Genomic DNA, 26,413 nt, shown 5'->3' with positions numbered 1-26,413 from the left:
AAGGTGCTGTCAGATTTTCCCTGGATATTGCTTAGCACTGGATAAAACGGGTTTAAAAGGTTACTTTCTCAACTATGTCAATACCAAGTAGATGTTAGTGATGATTCCTTGTTTCAGATGTAGAAAACTGACCATACACATCACTGCACATCCCTCAGTGGGTCTACGACCTGAATCTGGAAAGCCAAGGCAGGCAGCGATGGAAAGTAGAGGCTTCAACATTTCTCCAAAGAAGACATACAGATGACCAACAGGCACATGAAAAGATGCTCAACATCAGTAATTATTAGAGAAATGCAAATCAAAAGTATGATGAGGTACCACCTCCCACCAGTCAGAATGGCCATCATTAAAAAGTCTACAAACAAATGCTGGAGAAGGTGTGGAGAAAAAGGAGCCTTCCTCACTGTTGGTGGGAATGTAAATTGGTGCAGCCACTATGGAAAACAGTATGGAGGTTCCTTATAAAACTAAAAATAGAATTGCCTTATGACCCGTAAATCCCACTGCTGGGCATATACCTGGAGAAAACTCTAATTCAAAAAGATACATGCACCCCAATGTTCATAACAGCACTATTTACAATAGCCAAGGCATGGAAACAACACAAATCAACATAAATGTCTATCCACAGAAGAATGGGTAAAGAAGATGTGAGATATACATATATATATATATATATGTATATATATATATATATATATATATATATATATATATATATATACTACTCAGCCATAAAAAAGAAAGAAATAATGCCATTTGCAGCAGCATGGATGGACGTAGAGATTATTGTACTAAGTGAAGTAAGTCAGATGGAGAAAGACAAATATCACATGATATCACTTATATCTGGAATCAAAATATGATACAAATGAACTTATTCACAAAACAGAAACAGACTCACAAACATAGAAAACAAACTTATGGTTACCAAAGGGGAAAGGCGGGAGAGGGATAAATTAGGAGTTTGGGATTAACAGATACACACTACTATATATAAAATAGATAAACAATAAGGACCTCCTATATAGCACAGGGAACTATATTCAATATCTTGTAATAAACTATAATGAAAAAGAATCTTAAAAAGTGTATAAATATATATATATATATATATATATATATATACACACACATATATATGTATATATATATCCATCCAGTATCTATATTATGACTTTGCTGAATCATTTTGCTTCACACCTGAAACTAACACAACATTGTAAATCAACTATACTTCAATAAAAAAAAAAAAAAGAAAGGAAGTAGAGGTTCCAGAGCCAGGTCATGGATATCTGGGTTCAAATCTCAACCCCATCACTTACTAGCTGTGTGAGCTTCGGAAAGTGATCTAATTGATTGTAGTCTCAGCTTCTCCATCTGTAAAATGGGGAACCTCCCACTTCATCCAGTTGTTGTGAGTATTAAAGAAACTGGTATTAGTATTTAGAAGAGTATTTGTCCCATGGTAGGTGCTGTGAAAATGTTGCTATTGTTATTATTGAAAGGTTAGGCCTATGGAGAGATACTCAAGGGGCTGGACATGGAAACTTGGCACATTGTGAATGATAAATGAATGAATGCATAGTATTAAAATGTGTTTATTGGAGAAATAGTTACTGAGCACTTACTCTGTGTCAGGTACTGTGCTAGGTGCGAGGATATAAAAATCCAAAGTGACAGAATGTGCCCTAAGGTAGCTTAGTCTTGGGAGGAAGCTGTGGGAGGGTGTGAGAGAGCAAGGTCATAGGGGTCAGGGAGCTCTGAGTTTGAGTCCAGCTCCACCAGTAGAAAGGGACTGGGGGGCTTCCCTGGTGGCGCAGTGGTTGAGAATCTGCCTGCTAATGCAGGGGACACGGGTTCGAGCCCTGGTCTGGGAAGATCCCACATGCCACGGAGCAACTGGGCCCGTGAGCCACAATTGCTGAGCCTGCGCGTCTGGAGCCTGTGCTCCGCAACAAGCGAGGCCGCGATGGTGAGAGGCCCGCGCACCGCGATGAAGAGTGGTCCCCACTTGCTGCAGCTGGAGAAAGCCCTCGCACAGAAACGAAGACTCAACACAGTCATAAATAAATAAATAAATAAAAGAACGTGAATTTCTTTAAAAAAAAAAAAAAAAAAGAAAGGGACTGGGCAAATGACTTCTCTCACTGGTAAAATGGAGATAATATCACCCCATTAGGTTGTTATGAAAAGGAATGTAGAATACAGAGTATGTACGTGGTAAGACTCAATAAATAAAAGATGTTGTATATCATGTAAGCACATGTGTATATCTGTATCTATGTGTTTAGACAGGGAAAGGGAATTATGGTATGAAATTCCAGTCACTCTGGTAGGTTTGTTCCAGGTGAAGTTGGAGGTCATAGTTAGCCTGACTGGAGAAGTCTAGTTGGGGGGCAGAGGGGGCAGAGACAAAGACAACTGGGGCTGCCTTTGCAGGAGAGCAGACGTGTCCTAGGCAGGCAACAGTACACACAAAGGCTTAGGGACCAGAGGAACTGGTGCATCTGGGGACGACCATGGGTTCAGTGTTGTAGAACAAAATGAGAGGCAGAGAGGTGGTGGGAAAGATGCTGCACAGAGAGGAAGGGACTAGCTCTCATCTTTATCAGAATGTCAGTGTCTCAACGCGGCTTTTCTTAACCCCCTATTTAAATAATCCGCTCCCCATCATTCCCTAGAATCCTGCTCTGCTTTGTTTTTCTCAAAGTCATCCTCTATAACTTTTTCACAAGTCACCTTCCAAACATACATATCGAGGTATGTGTGTGTGTCACACACACACACACACACGATTTATTTTGTTTATTATATGTCTCTCCTCAGTAGAATGAAAGTTCCATGAGAACGTGAACATTGTCTGCCGCTGTATCTCCAGCATCTAGATCAGTGCCTGACACACAGTAGATGCTCAATAAATAGAAGTTGACCTGAAGGGATGAGGGTAGTGAATGCAGAGCTCTCTCTGATGGGCAAAAACGTGGGCTTACCCTTTGGCCAGAGAAACCCTGAAGAATTCTAAGCAAGGGAAGATGCAGTCATGTTTTCCTTTTGGAAAGAGTGTCTGGAAACATCGTTGAGGGTGAACGGTTGAGGATTTCTTCTAACAACCTGAGCTGCCTGGACCAGGGCCAGACCAATGGAGTGGGGAGAAGTCGAGGACCAGGTGAGAGGCTTGGAAGGCATAGCGGGCAGGACCAGGTAACAGATCGGAGGGGACAAAAGGAAGAGTGGACCGTTAAGGTCCCCTCGGGTGTCTGCCTTGAGCAAATGAGCTTTATTCACTGAGACGGGAAAAGAATATAAGTCAATGAAGTGAAGAAAAAAAATAATGCTCTCTCTCCAAGAAGGATCAAGGACATCGTAGCTGCTCATCGTGGATGACTGACTGAAAACATAAGGAAAGAAACTGGCTGGTCAGATCCTATTAATTATTAAACCTATAGCTTCCTGAATTACGTGTGGTCTCAGAAAGATGATGAGACTTGAGAAAACGTCTTACTTAACATGAATGGGAAGAATTCAGCAACAGATATCTGTGAAGAGCCAATAACTTCCTGAAAGACAGTATTTCACTTGACATTATTGCTATTTGCTTTAACAGGGTATGCTTTGCATGCACAAAGCTTTTCTACACAGCTATGAGCCCTGGTCTTCAGTCCCTGTTGATTGGCATCCACAAGGCAAACTGAAGAATCAGTGAAACCCAGAGATAAAACCCAAACCCATCAGAATTTTTCTCCAAATGCCTTTCTTGGAGGCAGAGGTGAATCCAGGAGTTGCCAAACCTGCATGATGACCCAGCCAAACAGCTTCCACAGGTAAATCTATGGATAAGTTATCATCACCCAGTCCTGGCTTGTACTAAATTCCTGGCCAGGTTACTGAGCTACTTCTACTTTCTGAGGAGGGGTGGAATCCCAGGAGGTCATGTGTTCTGTGTGGCTGGATGAGATCCTTCAATGGCCTTCCAAACACTGAGACTGAATAATTCTAGGCAATGGCCCAGCAGCAATCCACCCTAGGCTGGCCTGGCAGAAACTATTGTGATGGGCCCAGTGTACAGCTCTGTCTCCCGGTGGCCGGGCCATCCTAGAAACAAGCTGGTGTCTAGAGCAAAGGAGCCTTCTCCACTTGTGAGGAGAGAATGGACGTTTCAGCTTTACTTCCCTCACCCATAACATGAGGGTGAGAACACCCACTGGGCATTGTGTTGAGAAAAGTAAATGGAATAAGACCATCCAACTTAACACGATGCCTGAATGGGGAGGTGCATAATTAGTGGTTATTAGGTTTGTGGTCCTGTTGATGTTCAGTTCTATCTCTGCTTCGGGGATGCTGAAACATGGACAGATGGTAAAGCGAGATATGTAGAAATAGGTTCATAAATGAAGAAAGTAGAAAAAATGAAAAACTGCTATGCTGAATATGAAGATATTTGAGTTTCCTGAAAGGACTTGGTCAATATTCGAAACTGACATCGTTAACTGAAATGTAAAAACAAATTTAAGCCAATTCAACATTTTTATGACTTAGTATGTACTATTATTGTTAATATTTTGGAAAATCATGTATTGTTAGAAATGATGTTTTTTTCCCCTCTAAGTTGTGTTTTTAAAAATTGACTGTGTTCCTAAATATGCTTTTTACATATACGAAAGAACTTTGTTTTCTAAAAAAATACATCCCTGATTTGGGAATCAATGAAAAATGTGGTTATATTCTTCAGAAACTCACTTATTCAAAATTTGGAAAGTTCCAAATTTTGTGGGAGGTTCCACTAAACAAGACTTATCAACATCTGGTGTCACTTTGATCTTTCAAGTCAACTGTGCCAAGACCCAATATTTTGAAAGAAGTTGTGCATATGTATTCCCACTTATAGTTTTTAAAAGTACATGTTATGTTTAGTTTATTAATTTACAACTTCCAATGCCCATTTTTCCTCCCAGCAGTTTCTCAGGGTTGTATTCTTATGTGTCACCTCTCTTTTCCTTTATATTATAATATATCTTTTATAATTCAACCCCAAATCATATATCAAACACTGTCTATGTATTATGTATTGTCATACCATGTAGATCTAGAATCCACTGTGGTCAGAACATTTTATTCCTCTCTTTCCCTCCTTTCTCCAGTTCCCCAAAGAATCCAGAAGAATGAGGTTTGCCAGAAATTTCTGAATGGAGATGAAGCTTTTGGAAAACTCTCTTCTCTTTTAATTTCATTCCATTTGAATCTATGACTGTTGAAGTTTTCCACATTCTTATACTGACTCAACAAATGTCTCCTGGGGTATTTCCATCCTCTAACCATTAGTTCACTTTCTTTGCTTATTCATTTCCAGTTGCTTCATGGACTGAGCCAGGGTATCAGTGATTAATGACTCAGTGCTATTTCAGGAATCCCCAGCATTTTCCATATGCTGACTCACCTAACAGTTTTCTGTGTTCACCTGTTGGGAGCATGGCTGTGGCAGAGCATTTGAGGCTTTGGATGGCCAGAAAGCTCCTGAGACTTATACGCAATTGCAAAACTGTGATCTGAACAAAGTTCTTTTGCCTGTTTTTCCTTTGGCATCTTTCTTCCCTTAAGTGAGTTCCCTGAGGATAAGAGGGAGATTTGTCTTAGTCATCTTTGAATCACCAGTGACTACCATAGTACCTGGGGCACAATAAAATATCCATGCTCAATAAATATTTATTGAGTGATGGAATAATGTAATCTCAAGAAATCTTGTAGACAGTTAATTTGTATTTTGTGGATTGTTATGGTTGTAAACACAGAAAAACCATTTTAGAAAGACAGAGACTTAGGTCAATATTCAGGAATGTATTTAAAAGTACTTAGAGGGGGAAGGATAAATTAGGAGTTTGGGATTGACATATACACTCTAGTATACATAAAATAGATAACCATCAAGGACCTACTGTATAGCACATCTGAAAGGTACTATACTCAATTTTGTAATAACGTATAAGGGAAAAGAATCTGAAAAATAAATATATATATACGTACATATGTATATACGTACATATATATATATGTATGTACGTATAACTGGGTCACTTTGCTGTAAATTGAAACTAACGCTGTAAATTGTTAAATCAACTATACTTCAATTTTTAAAAAAGTGCTTAAATTCTTGGGGTTACCTGTAAAGGATGGGAATAACCAGAAAGTCATAAAAATATCAAAAAATAGTTAAAGCAGTTGAATGAAACCTGCCTAGGGTTTCATCACCATGGAGCCTGGTGATCTTTCTCTTAAGCCCATCTTTCCTACACCCCTCTTACTTCTTTTTGCTTTTAGCATTCAATCCAACTCTTTTGTTCATTCTGACTTCTGTCTCCAAATGTATGACATGAAATAAGAATATATGTGTATCAGGAGTCCTCAAGACAATCCCCAGAGGCAATGATTCACCAGAAAGACCCATAGGACTCAGCATATAGTCATACTCATGGTTACAATGTATTATAGTGAAAGGATACCAAGGAAAATCAGCAAAGGGAAAAGGCACATGAAGTAAAGTCCAGAGGAAACCAGGCACAGGATTCTAAGAGTCCTCTCCCATTAGAGTCACACAAAACAGGCATAGTTCCTCCAGCATTAAACTGGGACAATACACGTGAACTGTCATCTACCAAGGAAGCACGTTAGAGACTCAGCATCCAGGATTCTTACTGGGGGTTGGTCATGTAGATACTCTTTCCCCAACACATACCCAAATTCCAGACTCCCAAAAGGAAAGTATAAATCACATTGTGTGTACAAACAGTTTAGGCACGGTAAATTAACCTTATCTGTTAGAGAATGGTGAGAACACTACCGAAATCTAAGTTTCCAGATGTCAGCCAAGGGCCAACCTTGCAAGAAGACCTTTCTAAGTCCCAGGTCTGTTATATTACCTCTTTTGTGCACACATGTGTACACCAAGTTCATCCTCTTTCCCAATTTTGGAACATTCCACCCTCCCATTGCCAGCAGTATAAGTAAATATGAAATCCATTGCAATAGAGGCCAGTACTAAAGTTGTCCACAGGGGAATCAATATCCTATATCGGACACTTGAAAACATGAGAGTGGATGAGCTCTCCCAGGAGCAACTTCTGGGCCACACCATTTCATTGGTAAGCAGAAGAAACTGTGTCTAAGAAAGAGATAGAAAGGATAGAAAGAGAATCAAGAGAGTACAAAATCATGGAAGCAAAGGGAGTAAAGATCTTCATGAATGTGAACTTGCAGAACCTCTTCAGGATTTCAGTGAAAAATTCCTCAGTTCTCCTCACAGAGCCCTCCATCTGCTTTGCGTGGACCTCTCCAATCTCTTCTTCACTACTCCCTAATCAGCAAAGCTTCAAAAGTCCTGGAAATTAAGGACTGAACTTTTTATTAGAGTTTTCAGTAAAAAGATTACTGGTTACTCACTGAGAGAACTATCAAAATAGAGTATGATGATAGGACCAAGGAAGGAATGGTAAAGGAGGAAAGGACATACTGGAGATATATGCTGTTCTGAAGCCACGTAGACAAGATGGGAATAGATAGAACAAGTTGGTGGCTAGATGAAAGCCCAATCCAGGAAGAAATGCTTACATTGGGAAAATCTTGAACCCATTAGTAGTCTGAAGTACGGGATCCAACTGAGATAAGTTCAAAGATATGGGAGAGAGTAAGGATGATGAATGAAAAGGACTTGAGGGGAAAAGAAAGAGGTGCCAATAAAGTCATAGCTTGTGGGCTTCAACAGGAACAAGCCTCATGGTTTGAAACGGGAATCATAAATATCAGAGTTGGTACACGCAGATACATTTACAGCAAGGTCGTGGAATAAACTGCCTATTCACTTCAATTTTTTGTTAAAGTGTCAAGTTTGTCTACGAAGCTCTAGGAGTCTGTATGAGAAATGGTTCTTGAGAAGAGTGATGAAGGTTTTTCATGGACATTGGAAAAGTATTGGGAAATGTCTTGCCCAACAATAAGTAAAAGAATTGATTGACGACTGAGGATCTAATTGAGACATGAAATCATACAAGTTCTTTAGAAGTCCTCCACCTCCACCACCTTGGTCCCGGAGCCAAGAAGGTAGCTGGAAGGATTGACTCAATACTGTAGTTTTGTTGGGTGAATGTATGGAAGGCTAGAGGGTGAGAGAACTGAGGGCCCTAGTGATGTTAATGGTAGGAGCCAAGGGAGGGAAAGAGATCAGGAGAGGCTGATTCTGAAAGAAAGTGAGGTATCAAAGGGCATGGTAAGTCTAAAAAGCAGAGAGAGTAGAAGTAGTGATAATACCAAATGAACTGAAGATTTTTATCAAAGAGTAGAATATTTGTGTTTAAGAATTCAAGGATGGAGAGATTCTAGGATTTAACCTTGAGAGAGAGTGCCTGAAAAGGAGTGCAGATGAAGGCCATTGTAGATGTGGAAGTTAAGAAGTAGAGAGAAAGGAAAGCAGAAGGGTCTGCTTGGACTCCAAAGTCACTGAAGATAATGGTTGATGAGTGAATTTTGAATAAAGAGGAAACTTTTTTTTAGGTATCAAATTCTTTAATGGATGTGTAGGGTTGACTTAGAAAATGGCAGGCAACCAAGAACAAGAAGAAGTAGAAAAGGATAACGTGAGGAGAATTTAGCCTCAGTGAAGCCATGATATTTCGAGGGTATTGGGGTAATGGTTTACAAGCCTCAGTGTAAAGTAAAAAGAGTATTTAATTCCACCTCTGACACCTACATCCTTGAAAAATAATCAGCATTCTCTCTAGGGGCTGCAGGGAAGTTGTATAATGTTCAAAAAGAAAATAAACCACTCAACCAAATTGAAGTCATATTTTACCCTTGAAATGCTTATCATTGTCTTCACTATCATATGAATTAACCAACTATAGATATCTTGACCTCTCTTTACCAGGTTTAGTAATTATGTCAGAAGCTTTCAACAACAATCAGTGTATATTTGTATTCAAGCCAACAAGATTTATGAAATCTATTTATTTTTAAAGAATGAATCACAAAATTCCTTTACCTAGCTCTGCCAATTGATTTCAAGTAAACATTCAAGACTGGTTTTTAGTAAAAACATACATTTCATAAAGTTTTGCCTAAGATCGTATCTAATTGCCATGGTTTTGAGACAAGCAGTTTGGTGTGCAGGTAACTTTATTCTGGAAAAAAAAGAATTCAGATACTGTAAATAGCATAAAGTCTGTTGTTAACAATAGCAGTCTAATAAATATTAAAATCTGGTTATCACATAAGATTAATGAGTGATTATTTAGGTTTGAACACATGTTAAAACTATTTGGCCACAAAGTAGCCCATTAAAATAGTGATGATATAAAATCAGATATAATCCAGAAGCAGTTCAAACATGGAAATACTTAATCTGTCCATCATTTTAAAACTCTTATTCAATATTTGTAACGCAAAATCCTCATGTTTTATGCCGAGATTAGCAATTTGGCAAATCCTACGTGAGAGAACTAAACAGTTTCACGTGCTATCCAGGTGTCTGTCTCAAAATTACTCCCTGAAATATTTTTTAAAAATATTATTCTAGAAAAGCAATGATTAGTGTAAGAAATGTGGTACTGACAGGTATTTTCCTCCTGCTAGCATTATTATTTCTGTTGAACATATGCAGCCATTTAGAAACTATTTCAGTCTCTCCAGAGCATCATATCATACAGTTGTAAGAGATAATAAAAAATAATCATAGTCACTCAAATCGTTTGCATGTATTATGCTCCTGGCATGACAAATAGCTTTATTTGGATTATTTTATTTAATTATCACCAAAAAGCTCCCATAAGACAAATACTATTTTTTTTTCCATTTTTAAAATGAAGTAACTGAAGCTGAGAGGGTTGAGTAACCCTATTCACAAGGCTGTTGAAGGTCAGGCTGGGATTTGAACCCGAGTCTGCCTCTGTACTCCATACCTGTTCATTTACAGGAGCTCAGAAGTCTAATTGCCATGGACAGACCCTCATGCAAGTAGAGCTGACCCGCTCACCCTTCCTCTCTTTCAAGTCCATTATCCATAAACTCAAGCTGTAGATCAACCTTCCTTGAAAGGCAGAGGGCATGAGGCTATTTTTAATTCATTAATGGGTTACTTTTGGGGTGGCATTTCCTTAATGATTTCCCTGTGTTTCTAACCATCAGGCAATGTGATAAGTTGAAGGAAACAGAGTTCTGGAGCCCAGCCTCTCATTCAGTGCAGGAATCTCTTTCTTTGTCCTGGCCTTCTTACACTTTTAGAGCCCAGCTTTGGATTAAATATTACCTACCATGAAACTAGAGGGTGCTAATTTCTTTCTTCTATATCTTGCTTAGTGTCCTCAGTACTGATTCCTGACTTGGTCCCTGCCGTTGAGCTTTCCATATCCTGTTGCTCTTAGTTCCTTAGAGCTGTTGTATTTAGTGAACATTGAGACCATTGCTATGTATCTGTAAGCACAAGAGGATTGTGAAAGGAATCAAATTTTTTAATTCAAGCTTGTCTCAGTTAAGACAGCTTCAGGTGCATGCTGAGACACATTAAAAGACCTTCAGGGAACTCTACTCAATGTTCTGTGGTGACCTAAATGGGAAGGAAATCCAAGAAAGAGGGGATATATGTATACGTATAGTTGATTCACTTTGCTGTACAGTAGGAACTAACATAACATTGTAAAGCAACTATACTCCAATAAAAACTAATTTAAAAAAATAAAATAAAATAAGCTATAAGGATATATTGTACAACACAGGAATACAGTCAATATTTTATAGTGAATATAAATGGAGTATAACCTTTAAAAGTGTGAATCCAAATCATTATATTGTACATCTGTAACATATAATATTGTATATCAACTATACATCAATAAATAAACAAATAACTAAAAAAAAAAAAAAGACATCCAGAGGCAGGTAAGTCCAGGGTCAGTTTGGTGGCTTATTGATGTTATCACACACTTGGGCTCTTTCTCCTTTCCTGTGTGCCATCCTCTGGTCACAAAATGGATACAGCTATTCCAGCCATCACTACAGCAACATCTGACCATAAAAGACGAACATGTCCTCCTGGGTAGTGCTTTGTCATTAGGAAGTAAGACCTTTCTCATAAGTCCTGCAGATGTTTCCCCCTCAGATCCTCATGATCTAGCTCTAAATCTAATAATACCTGATATTTTCAGACACTCTAGTGGAGGTGAGGTCTGTGAGCCTGTAGGAGTGTGAAGGGAGGAGAGAGTTGAGTGTAGACAACAAACTTAGCTTGCTACTCTGCTAGCTGTCTCACGCTTACACAGCCTGCCTAACAGAAATGAGAAGTTCATGGGTCCTTGTATTTCCTGAGCCACATTTTCTGAGGCAAATAAGCAAACATTGGGCTCTAGTTTAAATGGATTAGACCTGGACAAATGTACGTATTTATCTGACTCTAAATGGATAGTCTCAACGAATTTTAATTGAGATTGATTAAACTAAATAATATCCATAGTCAGAGCAAAGTCAAATATTTCTCATATTTGACAAAAGCAAATGGCACTGAGGTAGTTGCCTTTATTACCAGTAAGGTTTATTTTCTTTACTGTCTGCCTGTTGCTATTGTGTTTGGACTCCAGGAATAATCCTAATAAAGTTACCACCTTACTTACCTTCCTACGGTCCAGCTGTTCCATGGTTGTTTGGTCAAAGTTTCACCCAACACAGATGAATACATCAGCAATGTTGGGTTCTCCCAAACCAAATGAAATAAAAGAAACCCCATTGGGGCTGAAAACTCAGCATAGAACATCTTTCTGTGAACCAGAACTTCATTTGACCTTTACCAGGTTGAGATAAGCAATAGCATCCTGGAATAATGACTCATTTCCAAATAAGCAAGGATAATTTTCACACCTGTCTTTGAAAAACTTTGCCCGCGGAATCTAGAGTCCCAGCAAAAAAGACAATCTGTCTAATCTTCAGAGGAAACGAGGTCATACTTGTAGGATGACCTTGAAAGAAAGGGAGTTACAACATTGTGGCAGAACTCCACAGCTACCATTGCTGGCAAGACTGTTCATCTGAACCCCCAGACACCCTCCTGATAGTAGGTGAGGCTATCTTGAAAAAGAACTTGAAAAATAAAATTTGACCTGAAATATAAGTTGAAACACTAAGTCTATCTATCTATCTATCATCTATCTAATCTATACATCTATATAGATAGATATATCACAATGGCTATTTAGAGAGGGTATTGTGCTTATATTTAACACCCAAACTTTAAGGTATGGATAAATGTACAAATACTTTTTTATATACATTCTTTAATGTCAATCTGTCTTTTAGAAAGTGTGAATGATTCCTTTTAAAGTTGCTGGGGTATTTGGAGATACACAGCTTAACAATCTTTGGTTAACCATCAAGTGTCAAACTTGAGGATGAAACAGAATTTGTGTGTGTGTTTCTGAGCAATTTTCCTGAAGCCACTTGAATTTTTTTTGGTAGTCTCTCTCACTATTAGCAAACATTTAAATGTATTCCAGCCTATGGAGCTTTCAACTTTGAAATTAACCTATCCCTAGTCAGACCAGGTGCTCCATATTTTTCCCTCCTACCCACAGCAAGAATCCCTTAGGAAAGAAGGGAGGAAGTAAGACTTTTGACATTTGTGTATTGAAAAAGCGTCAACAGACAATCAAAAAATGACCAGAGGCATTCTATGAAAACCCAGCAAAAATGATCTAATAAAACCTAACTTTTTAAATGTAATACAAGACTCATCTCCGTCTCTTGCTTAGAACAAAAAGCTCCCCCTTTCTTGTATTTAAACAACAGCTATCAAAGATTTAACGATTGTACCATTGGACACAGTTCAAACAATACAGGCAGGAAAGAATGTACAGCTGTCAAGGAACCAGCCCAGTCAGAAGTGCCCCAGACAAATCGCTGTACATCATCGTCTGGTTTTAATTAACAGCAGACTCCAAGCTGCTTTTTCTTCCCCCCACTCTTTCTTCAGTAACTTTAAACAAAGTGATTTGTAATGTTCTGTCTTATATAGTATCTACCCCAGTGGAAATGGAGGATATTCGTGGAAATAGCTGAGCCAAAGTTCAAAGCAGATTACAGCATCTGAAGGATACCTTGAGATTTTTATCTTGGCCCTGGAAGAAGAATGAGTTAAGTTTAGTCATTTTTCCTCCTGAAGGGCCGAATCTCTTGTGAAGTGAGGTTACACGGTTATTATTATACTGGGTTGTTATGAATGCTGATCCAATTTTAAGGACAGTTTTATCCTGTCGTTAATGAAAAAGCATTTTCTGTTGCAAACAGCCACAGTCAAGAGAGATTTTTTAGAGCTTTATTTAAGGGAAGACTTCCTTTAGTGAGTAAAGACCTTCTTCAGCAAGGAAAGACTTCCCTCAGTGAGCAAATACCACGGGAGCCATTAAATAATGCAAATATTATTGATGGAAGATACCTTAGATGTCACGCAGCCTGACCCTTTTATTACATAGATGAGAAGACATGATTGCTCTATATTAATATTTGTAGAATAAATGAATGAGACCAAAGCCCAGAGCTAGAACTTTCCCTGAGGTCCCAGGCCTGGTGCTGAAAATGCCACAGTCTGTCTGCATATGACCCCCATGGAGGAAGGGGGATTAAAGTGATGAGAAAACATTTAACATATTGACAGAGAACTTACTGTACCCAGTAAGTTCTATATACGTGCTGCCTGTTATAAGTAATACTGACCTTCATCGTTCCTGATAGGATTTCCAGCAGTATCATGCCAAAGATCCAAGGCACCATTTGTGACCATGTTATTGGTCTGTAACTTATTTGGGGTCCAATATTTTTTTGTGGTGCTTTTTGATATCTTTTGAGAAAGAGGAGGCTTGGAAATAAACTTTTAATCTCAATAAAACACACTAGTGTTTTTTGATGAAGTTGTCAAGAACAACAGCATGCACATCTACAAAGTATCACCTGCTGCCATTTTCAGGAGCGGAACAGGGACTGAAAAGCGGATTTCCAGGCTCTAAGGTGGCATTTGGAACCCTCATGTAAACCTGACTCCACACTGAGGTTACTCAAGAAAACAAGTTCATAGAGAATAGACAGTATATGTCCAAACTCACCTTCCAGTTTAAGAAACTTCTCACTGCTTCAAGGCAGCTGTAAATGGGATATTCTGGCTAATCACATTATTTGGCAGAGAGATTAATACTCAGTATCTCATACTCAGAGTATCAAGCCTTGATGCGTTACCAGGGGCTGGCAAACTATGGCCTATGGGCCAAATCTGGCCAAGCCTTGTTTTGAGCTAACAGTGTCTTTTTACATTTCTAAAGAGTTATAAAAATAACAGGGACTTCCCTGGTGGCACAGTGGTTAAGAATCCGCCTGCCAGTGCAGGGGACACGGGTTCGATCCTTGGTCCGGGAAGATCCCACATGCCACGGAGCAATGAAGCCCATGTGCCACAACTACTGAACCCACGCGCCACAACTACTGAGACTTCGGGCTGCAAGTACTGAAGACCACACACCTAGAGCCCATGCTCCACAACAAGGGAAGCCACCACAATAAGCCCGCACACCACAATGAAGAGTAGCCCCTGCTTGCCGCAACCAGAGAAAGCCTGCGCACAGCAATGAAGACCCAACACAGCCAAAAAAAAAAAAAAAAAAAATGAAAAAGACAAAATATGTGACAGAGGCTGTTTGTAGCCCACCAGGTCTAAAATATCTATTATTTGGTCCTTTAGAAAAGGTGTGTTGACCACTGAATTAGGCTATGACAAAATACATTTAACATAAAAACCTCTTGGAACATAATTTAATTTTTTATGATTCAAAAGCCACTTCTAACTTGTAATATTCCAGGTTCAAGATTATGAACCTCAGTTACAATTGGCCTCTACAATGTTATAAGTGTAAATTCTGAAATCAGATTGCCTTGGATTGAATCAAGGCTCTGCCACTTGCTAAGTGTGCAGTCTTTTTCAAGTTAATCTTCCTAAACCGTGGTTTCCTCACCTGTAAAATATAAGCATGATAATAGCCACCTCATCGTGCTGTTGTAAGGATCAAAGGAGATAATGCAGGCAAAGTGCTTGGCATGTTGGGGATGTTCCTTAAATATACATTTAATATGACTTATTGCTGTTATACCTCCCAACAAAAAAGCATATGGTTCTTTGAGCTTCCTGGTTATTTACACTGTTGTGTGAATGGAAACTGATAACACCTTCATCCTGGCTGGGATGATCTGTCAGTTTCCTGACTCTAACTGCTAGTGTATCCACTCTAATACATCAGATTTAGGGGTGCCACATGTGGCTGTCACACATGATTGGAGTTTGAAAAGACTGAGTGAGGAAGGTAATCCCTGCCAAAATCTACACACATATTTACACCCTCCTGCCATGTGTCCATTCTAGCACTGAAGGCTGCACCTGAGATGTACACATTTCCCTTCCTTCTAGGATCCTTAGAGCCCTTGGGTGGCCTTAAGATCGCTGTCTTGCTCCAAGAATCAGATGAATTGTGGTGATCATTTCACAGATATTTATCAAATCATCACGTTGAACACCTTAAATATATACAATTTTTATTTGTCAGTTATACCTCAATAAAGCTGAAAAAAAGAAATAGTACACATCATTAAAAAAAGACGCTTACAAAGAAGTTTTGAAATGATGCTTAAATAATAAAGTAAAAAAATAAAATAAAATTATATTTGCAGCAAAAAAGAAAAAAAAAAGAATTAGCCTGTAGTCGCAGAGGCAAGAGTGGCCCAAGTCTGCATGACTGCAATTCTTGGCCAGGGCTATCAGCAAAAAGTGCTCCTTTAATTCAGATGCTAGAATGGAAGGCACATGAATAAATAAACTTTCATTTTTAGAAGGTTCTCAGATTTAGGGGATCATGTATTATTACAAGACAACCTTGCAAAGCCTGATTCATGCAATAACCTAATAGGAAAAATCTATTTCTGTAGAGTTTTCTGATAAACCTAGTTTCTTCAAGTGGGGATCATCACTTGCCCATTTCTAAATACAAAAACATTTTTTTTTTTTGGGGGATTTGTGGTTCAAAGTCATGAGGTAAATTAAGAAAAGGTAAATTTTCAGTTCTAAATTGTACTGGAAAGTGTTTCTTTATCCATGTTTGAATATTCTTACACGCTTTTACCTACGTTTCTTTAAGGGTCAAAAAAGTCTGAATTTTCCTTTAGGCTTACATGACAAGTATTTCCTTTTAACACTTCAATAAAAAATATATAGAAATTTTCCGTAGATCTAAAAGGCTGAAGAGCAAGACAAAATTTCCACTGAATATTGGAAGTTGGCCTCCCAGGTGGTGGAACACACAGTCAGGGTGAGAAAAGTAGTTCTCTTTTACAAGGTTTGGAAGCCCAATAAAATTTCTCCATCTCCCCAGTCTCTGACCAAGAGAAAAAATGCCCTGGCACTATTAAGAAAAAAAAAAAAAAAAAAAGGCGGCCCACAACTTAGAGGAATATTAGAATAAATGATCTGAGCCTCATGTATCTTCAAGTACAACATCAAAGGGCTTTTATACTTGGGAGAAGATAAAGCAACATTCCCTTCCTGGTTTATCAAACACAACTTATAGTCTAAAATATTTCTACCATGCAACTTCAGTTAATATGAAAAATCTTAGTGGGAAATTGCTTTCAATAAATTTCTCATTAACCAACAACTGTCATTTTATCAATTGATTTGAACCACTCAGATTATCACTTTGATAGCTAATGAACAGAGGCTTTCTTAAGAGTTTGCTTTCCAATTTCTTTCTTAGCAAAATCCCCCACTAGTAGCATTTTCCTTCATGCAGTCCTAGGAGGATGTTACAGGGGGATTTTGCTGTACATTACATGCTGTTTAGTATGGGCCACAGCCGCAATAAAATGCTTATTTTCCACTTCTTAAGGAAGTTGCTTCAGCTTGCAGCACTGCCTTATTACTGCCATTAAAAGATTTCATCTTTGTGAATGGAACAAGTTAATAAAACGGGTCCAAATGGGTCCCGTTATTAGAAGCAACTCTCCATACTCAACATAGAAAGCACTGTTCTTGGAGACTCTGTGCAATTTCCACTGGAATTCCTGCCTGATTGACTGGTCTCCATACACTTCTTCAAATGCATGTGTTAGAGTTACTGCTGTTTTTCTGGAAACGCTCTTCCTTGACCCAGGAGTGATGTACATCCCTAACCCTCATCTCTTCTATTTCATCCTTTAGCCAGAATTATGAATATGAGGAGCAATTAATAATGATGGAAATATAAAATAATATTCTTTACTGATCAGAGCTGGTGTAGTACAAATAGTAGCTTAACTGGAAAGAGCATTGCCTCGTGGAGCCTCCAGTGTCCCTGCTATTTCATCTGTCTCATGGTGATTATTGTTAACTCACATTTTTGTTCATCTCCATACCCCCCAGAACTGGGGTATATACTCCTCACACCTCTCTCCCCAGCAGGATTATTCCCAAGAAATTTCTAGACACTGTAGCCAGTTTTCTGATTCTCCCACTGCAGTGGCCTCCTCCACTGTCTTCTGAGAGCCCAACAAGAGCAACTTTCCATCCCAACAGGAGCTGTGATCATCTCCTTTCCACTTGTAAGCCAGTCCAACAGACTGCGCCAGCAGATGAAAACTTTCTTATTCATCTTGTTTTGTTTCTTTTGGGTCTCATTCAACCACCTGTCAGAGACCTCACATCTTTTTAAATGTATATGATTCTCACGATGACTCTAAAGGTAAGCATTATTATCGATATTGTTTTGAACAGATAAGGAAACTGAGGTGCACAGAGTTTAAGCATTTGTCTAAAGGTTGTGCAGTCAGGCAGAGGAGCAGCTGGAGGGTTCCAAAGTCATCGTAGTACATTCATTAAGCACCTACACCACACAAGGGACTCTCTGCAATGTTATTAGTCTGCTAGTAAAGCCAGATGTTGACAAAGAGACTCACTCTGTTGACAGTCACTCCAAAAACAGAGTCAAGATGTCAAACTGTTAAAGAATCAAACTGTAGACATTCTATAAAAGTTGAAGATCTGAAAGGGTGGGATTCTTAACCATGTTCTGAAGTAGCTGAAAGGATGAGTCTATAATTGTCTCCATTCTACCTTGCAGGATCCAGCATTTGCCCATAGCCCATGAATGGTTCATACCTCTAGACCATCCGTGACCTCTCTGAAGCTAGTGGTTTGGGGGTAAGGGAATGCAGTGGGTCTGCCGGGGGAAGGGACTGAATCACCCTTTAGCCCCAAAGTGCTTTCTTAGAAATAGCCTCTTCAAAATCATGCATTTCTTGCAATCTTGCGATCCTCATGTGTCTTCCACGTAAATCCCTGTTCATCTCCCTAGGGACCAGTTTTCTGTTTAGTTTGGGGGAATTTGATTTTACTTTGGATTACCTGTGTCTTATCCTATGGGGCATACTTCATTTCTAAAAGTAATATTTAAATAATTTGACAGCGTGATGCCACTTGTGTTAAAATGTAATCCTCAACTCAGTGAGAAACCCTGGGATTTTTCTTTTCAGTTTCTTTTCATTTTTTTCCAACACTTTTCAAAAATTTGTTTTATTTTATTCTTTTATTAAAGTATAGTTGATTTACAATGTTGTGTTAGTTTTGGGTGTACAGAAAAGTGATTCAGATATATCTATCTATATATCTATATATATAGATACATAGATAGATATAGATAGATATATTCTTTTTAGATTATTTTCCCTTACAAGTTATTACAAAATATTGACTATAGATCCCTGTGCTATACAGTGGGTCCTTGTTGGTAATCTATTTTACATTTAGTAGTAACTGAAACTTTCAAACATACAAAAAAATTGGAAGGATTGTAGAGAAAATACCCATATCCACTGCCTAGATTCTACAACCAACAGAAGTCCATTTTACTTCTGATGCATTTTTTTTTTTCAAACATCTTTATTGAAGTATAATTGCCTTACAATAGTGTGTTAGCATCTGCTTTATAACAAAGTGAATCTGTTATACATATACAATATGTTCCCATTTCTCTTCCCTCCTGCATCTCCCTCCCTCCCACCCCTCTAGGTGGTCACAAAGCACCGAGCTGATCTCCCTGTGCTATGCGGCTGCTTCCCACTAGCTATCTATTTTACATTTGGTAGTGTATATATGTCCATGACACTCTCTTACCCTGTCACATCTCACCCCACCCCCTCCCCATATCCTCAAGTCCATTCTCTAGTAGGTCTGTGTCTTTATTCCCGTCTTGCCACTAGGTTCTTCATGGCCTTTTTTTTTTTTTTTTTTTTTCCCTTAGATTCCATATATATGTGTTAGCATACTGTATTTGTTTTTCTCTTTCTGACTTACTTCACTCTGTATGACAGACTCTAACTCCATCCACCTCATTACAAATACCTCCATTTCATTTCTTTTTATGGCTGAGTAATATTCCATTGTATATATGTGCCACATCTTCTTTATCCATTCATCTGTCGATGGACATTTAGGTTGCTTCCATGTCCTGGCTATTGTAAATAGAGCTGCAATGAACATTTTGGTACATGACTCTTTTTGACCTATGGTTTTCTCAGGGTATATGCCCAGTAGTGGGATTGCTGGGTCGTATGGTAGTTCTATTTGTAGTTTTTTAAGGAACCTCCATACTGTTCTCCATAGTGGCTGTATCAATTTACATTCCCACCAACAGTGCAAGAGTGTTCCCTTTCCTCCACACCCTCTCCAGCATTTATTGTTTCTAGATTTTTTGATGATGGCCATTCTGACCGGTGTGAGATGATATCTCATTGTAGTTTTGATTTGCATTTCTCTAATGATTAATGATGTTGAGCATTCTTTCATGTGTCTGTAGGCCACCTGTATATCTTCTTTGGGGAAATGTCTATTTAGATCTTCTGCCCATTTTTGGATTGGGTTGTTCGTTTTTTTGTTATTGAGCTGCATGAGCTGCTTGTAAATCTTGGAGATTAATCCTTTGTCAGTTGCTTCATTTGCAAATATTTTCTCCCATTCTGAGGGTTGTCTTTTGGTCTTGTTTATGGTCTCCTTTGCTGTGCAAAAGCTTTTCAGTTTCATTAGGTCCCATTTGTTTATTTGTGTTCTTATTTCCATTTCTCTGGGAGCTGGGTCAAAAAGAATCTTGCTGTGATGTATGTCATAGAGTGTTCTGCCTATGTTTTCCTCTAAGAGTTTGATAGTGTCTGCCCTTACACTTAGGTCTTTAATCCATTTTGAGTTTATTTTTGTGCATGGTGTCAGGGAGTGTTCTAATTTCATACTTTTACATGCTCCTGTCCAATTTTCCCAGCACCACTTATTGAAGAGGCTGTCTTTTCTCCACTGTATATGCTTGCCTCCTTTATCAAAGATAAGTTGACCATATGTGAGTGGGTTTATCTCTGGGCTTTCTATCCTGTTCCATTGATCTATATTTCTGTTTTTGTGCCAATACCAAACTGTCTTGATTACTGAAGCTTTGTAATATAGTCTGAAGTCAGGGAGCCTGATTCCCCCAGCTCCATTTTTCGTTCTCAAGATTGCTTTGGCTATTCGGGGTCTTTTGTGTTTCCATACAAATTGTGAAATTTTTTGTTCTAGTTCTGTGAAAAATGCCAGTGGTAGTTTGATAGGGATTGCATTGAATCTGTAGATTGCTTTGGGTAGTAGAGACATTTTCACAATGTTGATTCTTCCAATCCAGGAACATGGTATATCTCTCCATCTATTTGTATCATCTTTAATTTCTTTCATCAGTGTCTTATAATTTTCTGCATACAGGTCTTTTGTCTCCTTAGGTAGCTTTATTCCTAGATATTTTATTCTTTTTGTTGCAATGGTAAATGGGAGTGTTTTCTTAATTTCACTTTCAGATTTTTCGTCATTAGTGTATAGAAATGCAAGAGATTTCTGTGCATTAATTTTGTATCCTGCTACTTTACCAAATTCATTGATTAGCTCTAGGAGTTTTCTGGTAGCATCTTTAGGATTCTCTATGTATAGTATCATGTCATCTGCAAATAGTGACAGCTTTACTTCTTCTTTTCCGATTTGGATTCCTTTTATTTCTTTGTCTTCTCTGATTGCTGTGGCTAGGACTTCCAGAACTATGTTGAATAATAGTGGTGAGAGTGGGCAACCTTGTCTTGTTCCTGATCTTAGTGGAAATGGTTTCAGTTTTTCACCATTGAGGACAATGTTGGCTGTGGGTTTGTCATATATGGCCTTTATTATGTTGAGGAAAGTTCCCTCTATGCCTACTTTCTGCAGGGCTTTTATCATAAATGGGTGTTGAATTTTGTCAAAAGCTTTCTCTGCATCTATTGAGATGATCATATGGTTTTTCTCCTTCAATTTGTTAATATGGTGTATCACATTGATTGATTTGCGTATATTGAAGAATCCTTGCATTCCTGGGATAAACCCCACTTGATCATGGTGTATGATCCTTTTAATGTGCTGTTGGATTCTGTTTGCTAGTATTTTGTTGAGGATTTTTGCATCTATGTTCATCAGTGATATTGGCCTGTAGTTTTCTTTCTTTGTGACATCTTTGTCTGGTTTTGGTATCAGGGTGATGGTGGCCTCGTAGAATGAGTTGGGGAGTGTTCCTCCCTCTGCAATATTTTGGAAGAGTTTGAGAAGGATAGGTGTTAGCTCTTCTCTAAATGTTTGATAGAATTCGCCTGTGAAGCCATCTGGTCCTGGGCTTTTGTTTGTTGGAAGGTTTTTAATCACAGTTTCAATTTCAGTGCTTGTGATTGGTCTGTTCATATTTTCTATTTCTTCCTGGTTCAGTCTCGGCAGTTTGTGCATTTCTAAGAATCTGTCCATTTCTTCCAGGTTGTCCATTTTATTGGCATATAGTTGCTTGTAGTAATCTCTCATGATCTTTTGTATTTCTGCAGTGTCAGTGGTTACTTCTCCTTTTTCATTTCTAATTCTATTGATCTGAGTCTTCTCCCTTTTTCTCTTGATGAGTCTGGCTAATGGTTTATCAATTTTGTTTATCTTCTCAAAGAACCAGCTTTTAGTTTCATTGATTTTTGCTATTGTTTCCTTCATTTCTTTTTCTTTATTTCTGACCTGATCTTTATAATTTCTTTCCTTCTGCTGGCTTTGGGGTTTTTTTGTTCTTCTTTCTCTAATTGCTTTAGGTGCAAGGTTAGGTTGTTTATTCGAGATGTTTGCTGTTTCTTGAGGTAGGCTTGTATTGCTATAAACTTCCCTCTTAGCACTGCTTTTGCTGTGTCCCATAGGTTTTGGGTCGTCGTGTCTCCATTGTCATTTGTTTCTAGGTATTTTTTGATTTCCCCTTTGATTTCTTCAGTAATCACTTCGTTATTAAGTAATGTATTGTGTAGCCTCCATGTGTTTGTATTTTTTACAGATCTTTTCCTGTAATTGATATCTAGTCTCATAGCGTTGTGGTCGGAAAAGATACTTGATACGATTTCAATTTTCTTAAATTTACCGAGGCTTGATTTGTGACCCAAGATATGATCTATCCTGGAGAATGTTCCATGAGCACTTGAGAAAAATGTGTATTCTGTTGTTTTTGGGTGGAATGTCCTATAAATATCAATTAAGTCCATATTGTTTAATGTATCATTTAAAGCTTGTGTTTCCTTATTTATTTTCATTTTGGATGATCTGTCCATTGGTGAAAGTGGGGTGTTAAAGTCCCCTACTATGATTGTGTTGCTGTCAATTTCCCCTTTCATGGCTGTTAGTATTTGCCTTATGTATTGAGGTGCTCCTATGTTGGGTGCATAAATATTTACAATTGTTATACCTTCCTCTTGGATCGATCCCTTGATCATTATATAGTGTCCTTCTTTGTCTCTTGTAATAGTCTTTATTTTAAAGTCTATTTTGTCTGATATGAGAATTGCTACTCCAGCTTTCTTTTGATTTCCATTTGCATGGAATATCTTTTTCCATCCCCTCACTTTCAGTCTGTATGTGTCCCTAGGTCTGAAGTGGGTCTCTTGTAGACAGCATATGTATGGGTCTTGTTTTTGTATCCATTCAGCCAGCCTGTGTCTTTTGGTGGGAGCATTTAATCCATTTACATTCAAGGTAATTATCGATATGTATGTTCCTATTCCCATTTTCTTAAATGTATTGGGTTTGTTATTGTAGGTGTTTTCCTTCTCTTGTGTTTCTTGCCTAGAGAATTTCCTTTAGCATTTGTTGTAAAGCTGGTTTGGTGGTGCTGAACTCTCTCAGCTTTTGCTTGTCTGTAAAGGTTTTAATTTCTCCATCGAATCTGAATGAGATCCTTGCTGGGTAGAGTAATCTTGGTTGTAGGTTTTTCTCCTTCATGACTTTAAGTATATCCTGCCACTCCCTTCTGGCTTGCAGAGTTTCTGCTGAGAGATCAGATGTTAACCTTATGGGGATTCCCTTGTGTGTTATTTGTTTTTTTTCCCTTGCTGCCTTTAATATGTTTTCCTTATATTTAATTTTTGACAGTTTGATTAATATGTGTCTTGGCGTGTTCCTCCTTGGGTTTATCCTGTATGGGACTCTCTGTGCTTCCAGGACTTGATTAACTATTTCCTTTCCCATATTAGGGAAGTTTTCAACTATAATCTCTTCAAAAATTTTCTCAGTCCCTTTCTTTTTCTCTTCTTCTTCTGGTACCCCTATAATTCGAATGTTGGCACGTTTAATGTTGTCCCAGAGGTCCCTGAGACTGTCCTCAGTTCTTTTCATTCTTTTTTCTTTATCCTGCTCTGTAGTAGTTATTTCCACCATTTTATCTTCCAGGTCACTTATCCTTTCTTCTGCCTCAGTTATTCTACTATTGATCCCATCTAGAGTATTTTTAATTTCATTTATTGTGTTTTTCATCATTGCTTGGTTCCTCTTTAGTTCTTCTACATCCTTGTTAAATGTTTCTTGCATTTTGTCTATTCTGTTTCCAAGATTTTGGATCATCCTTACTATCATTATTCTGAATTCTTTTTCAGGTAGACTACCTATTTCCTCTTCATTTGTTAAGTCCAGTGTGTTTTGAGCCTGCTCCTTCATCTGCTGTGTGTTTTTCTGTCGTCTCATTTTGCCTATCTTACTGTGTTTGGGGTCTCCTTTTCACAGGCTGCAGGTTCGTAGTTCCCGTTGTTTTTGGTATCTGTCCCCAGCGGCTAAGGTTGGTTCAGTGGGTTGTGTAGGCTTCCTGGTGGAGGGAACTAGTGCCTGAGTTCTGGTGGATGAGGCTAGATCTTGTCTTTCTGGTGGGCACGTCCACGTCTGGTGGTGTATTTTGTGGTGTCTGTGGCCTTATTATGATTTTAGGCAGCCTCTCTGCCAATGGATGGGGTTGTGTTCCTGTCTAGCTAGTTGTTTGGCATAGGATGTCCAGCACTGTAGCTTGCTGGTCGTCGAGTGAAGCTGGGTCTTGATGTTGAGATGGAGATCTCTGGGAGATTTTTGCCGTTTGGTATTACGTGGAGCTGGGAGGTCTCTTGTGGACCAGTGTTCTGAAGTTGGCTCTCCCACCTCAGAGGCACGGCCCTGATGCCTGGCTGGAGCACCAAGAGCCTTTCGTCCACACGGCTCAGAGTAAAAGGGAGAAAAAATAGAAAGAAAGAAAGAAAGAGGCTATAATATAGTGAAGTAAAATAAAGCTATTGTAAAGCAAAGCTATACAGACAAAATCTCACCCAGAAGCATATACATATACACTCACAAAAAAAAGGAAAAGGGGAAAAATTAATATCTCCTGCTCCCAGAGTCCACCTCCTGAATTTGGGATGATTCGTTGTCTATTCAGGTATTCAGCAGATGCAGGCACATCAAGTTGTTTGTGGAGTTTTAATCCGCTGCTTCTGAGGCTGCTGGGAGAGATTTCCCCTTCTCTTCCCTGTTCGCACAGCTCCTGGGGTTCAGCTTTGGATTTGGACCCGCCTCTGCGTGTAGGTCGCCTGAGGGCGTCTGTTCCCCGCCCAGACAGGACGGGGTTAAAGGAGCAGCTGCTTCGGGGGCTCTGGCTCACCCAGGCCGCGGGGAGGGAGCGGTACGGAGGAGGCGGGGCGAGCCTGCGGCGGCCGAGGCCGGCGTGACGTTGCACCAGCTCGAGGCGCGCAGTGCGTTCTCCCGGGGATGTTGTCCCCAGATCCCAGGACCCTGGCAGTGGCGGGCTGCACAGGCTCCCGGGAGGGGAGGTGTGGAGAGTGACCTGTGCTCACACACAGGCTTTTTGGAGGCGGCAGCAGCAGCCCCAGCGTCTCACACCCGTCTCTGGGGTCCGCGCTGATCGCCGTGGCTTGCGCCCTTCTCTGGAGTTCGTTTAGGCGGCGCTCTGAATCCCCTCTCCTTGCGCGCAGCGAAACAAAGAGGCAAGAAAAAGTCTCTTGCCTCTTCGGCAGCTGCAGACCTTTTCCCGGTCTCCCTCCCGGCTAGCTGTGGTGCGCCAACCCCTTCAGGCTGTGTTCACACCGCCAGCCCCAGTCCTCTCCCTGCGATCGACCGCAGCCCGAGCCTCAGCTCCCAGCCCCGCCCGCCCCGGCGGGTGAGCAGACAAGCCTCTCGGGCTGGTGAGCGCCGCTCGGCGCCGAGCCTCTGTGCGGGAACCTCTCCGCTTTGCCCTCCGCACCTCTGTGGCTGCGCTCTCCTCCGTGGCTCTGAAGCTTCCCCCCTCCGCCCCCCACAGTCTCCGCCTGCGAAGGGGCTCCTAGTGCGTGGAAACCTTTCCTCCTTCACGGCTCCCTCCCACTGGTGCAGGTGCCGTCCCTATTCTTTTGTCTCTGTTATTTCTTTTTTCTTTTGCCCTACCCAAGTACGGGGGGAGTTTCTTGCCTTTTTGGAGGTCGGACGTTTTCTGCCAGCGTTCAGTGGGTGTACTGTAGGAGCAGTTCCACGTGCAGGTGTATTTCTACTGTATCTGTGGGAAGGAATGTGATCTCCGCGTCTTACTCTTCCGCCATCTTCTCTATCCACCACTTCTGATGCATTTTAAAGCAAGTCGCAGACATCAGTATACTTCATCTGTAAATATTTCCTTATGCATATCATTAGCGAGAGCTCAATATTTGCTTATATATATTTATTTAGGAAAAAGTTGCCTGCAGTGAAATGCATAAATCTTATGTGTACCTTTCTAAAAGTTTTGACAAAAGCACACAGGTATATAATGCAACCCTTATCAAGCTACAGAGCAAGACCAGCACCCTCTAGGTTCTCTCATGCCCTTTCTCAGTCAATCCCCACCCACTCTGAGGCAACCACTTGTTCTTTTTACTTTTAATTATGCATGAAATGAAATGACATTTTCCAAAAGACACTAATACAGGATTTACATCTATACCACTGTTGGAATTTGGCAACAAGTCACCTATTACTACCTAGAGTATAGAATACTCATGAATA

The sequence above is a fragment of the Balaenoptera acutorostrata genome, chromosome 4 (assembly GCF_949987535.1).
Source record: "Balaenoptera acutorostrata chromosome 4, mBalAcu1.1, whole genome shotgun sequence".
Taxonomy (NCBI): domain Eukaryota; kingdom Metazoa; phylum Chordata; class Mammalia; order Artiodactyla; family Balaenopteridae; genus Balaenoptera; species Balaenoptera acutorostrata.
This window is presented reverse-complemented; position numbering follows the sequence as displayed.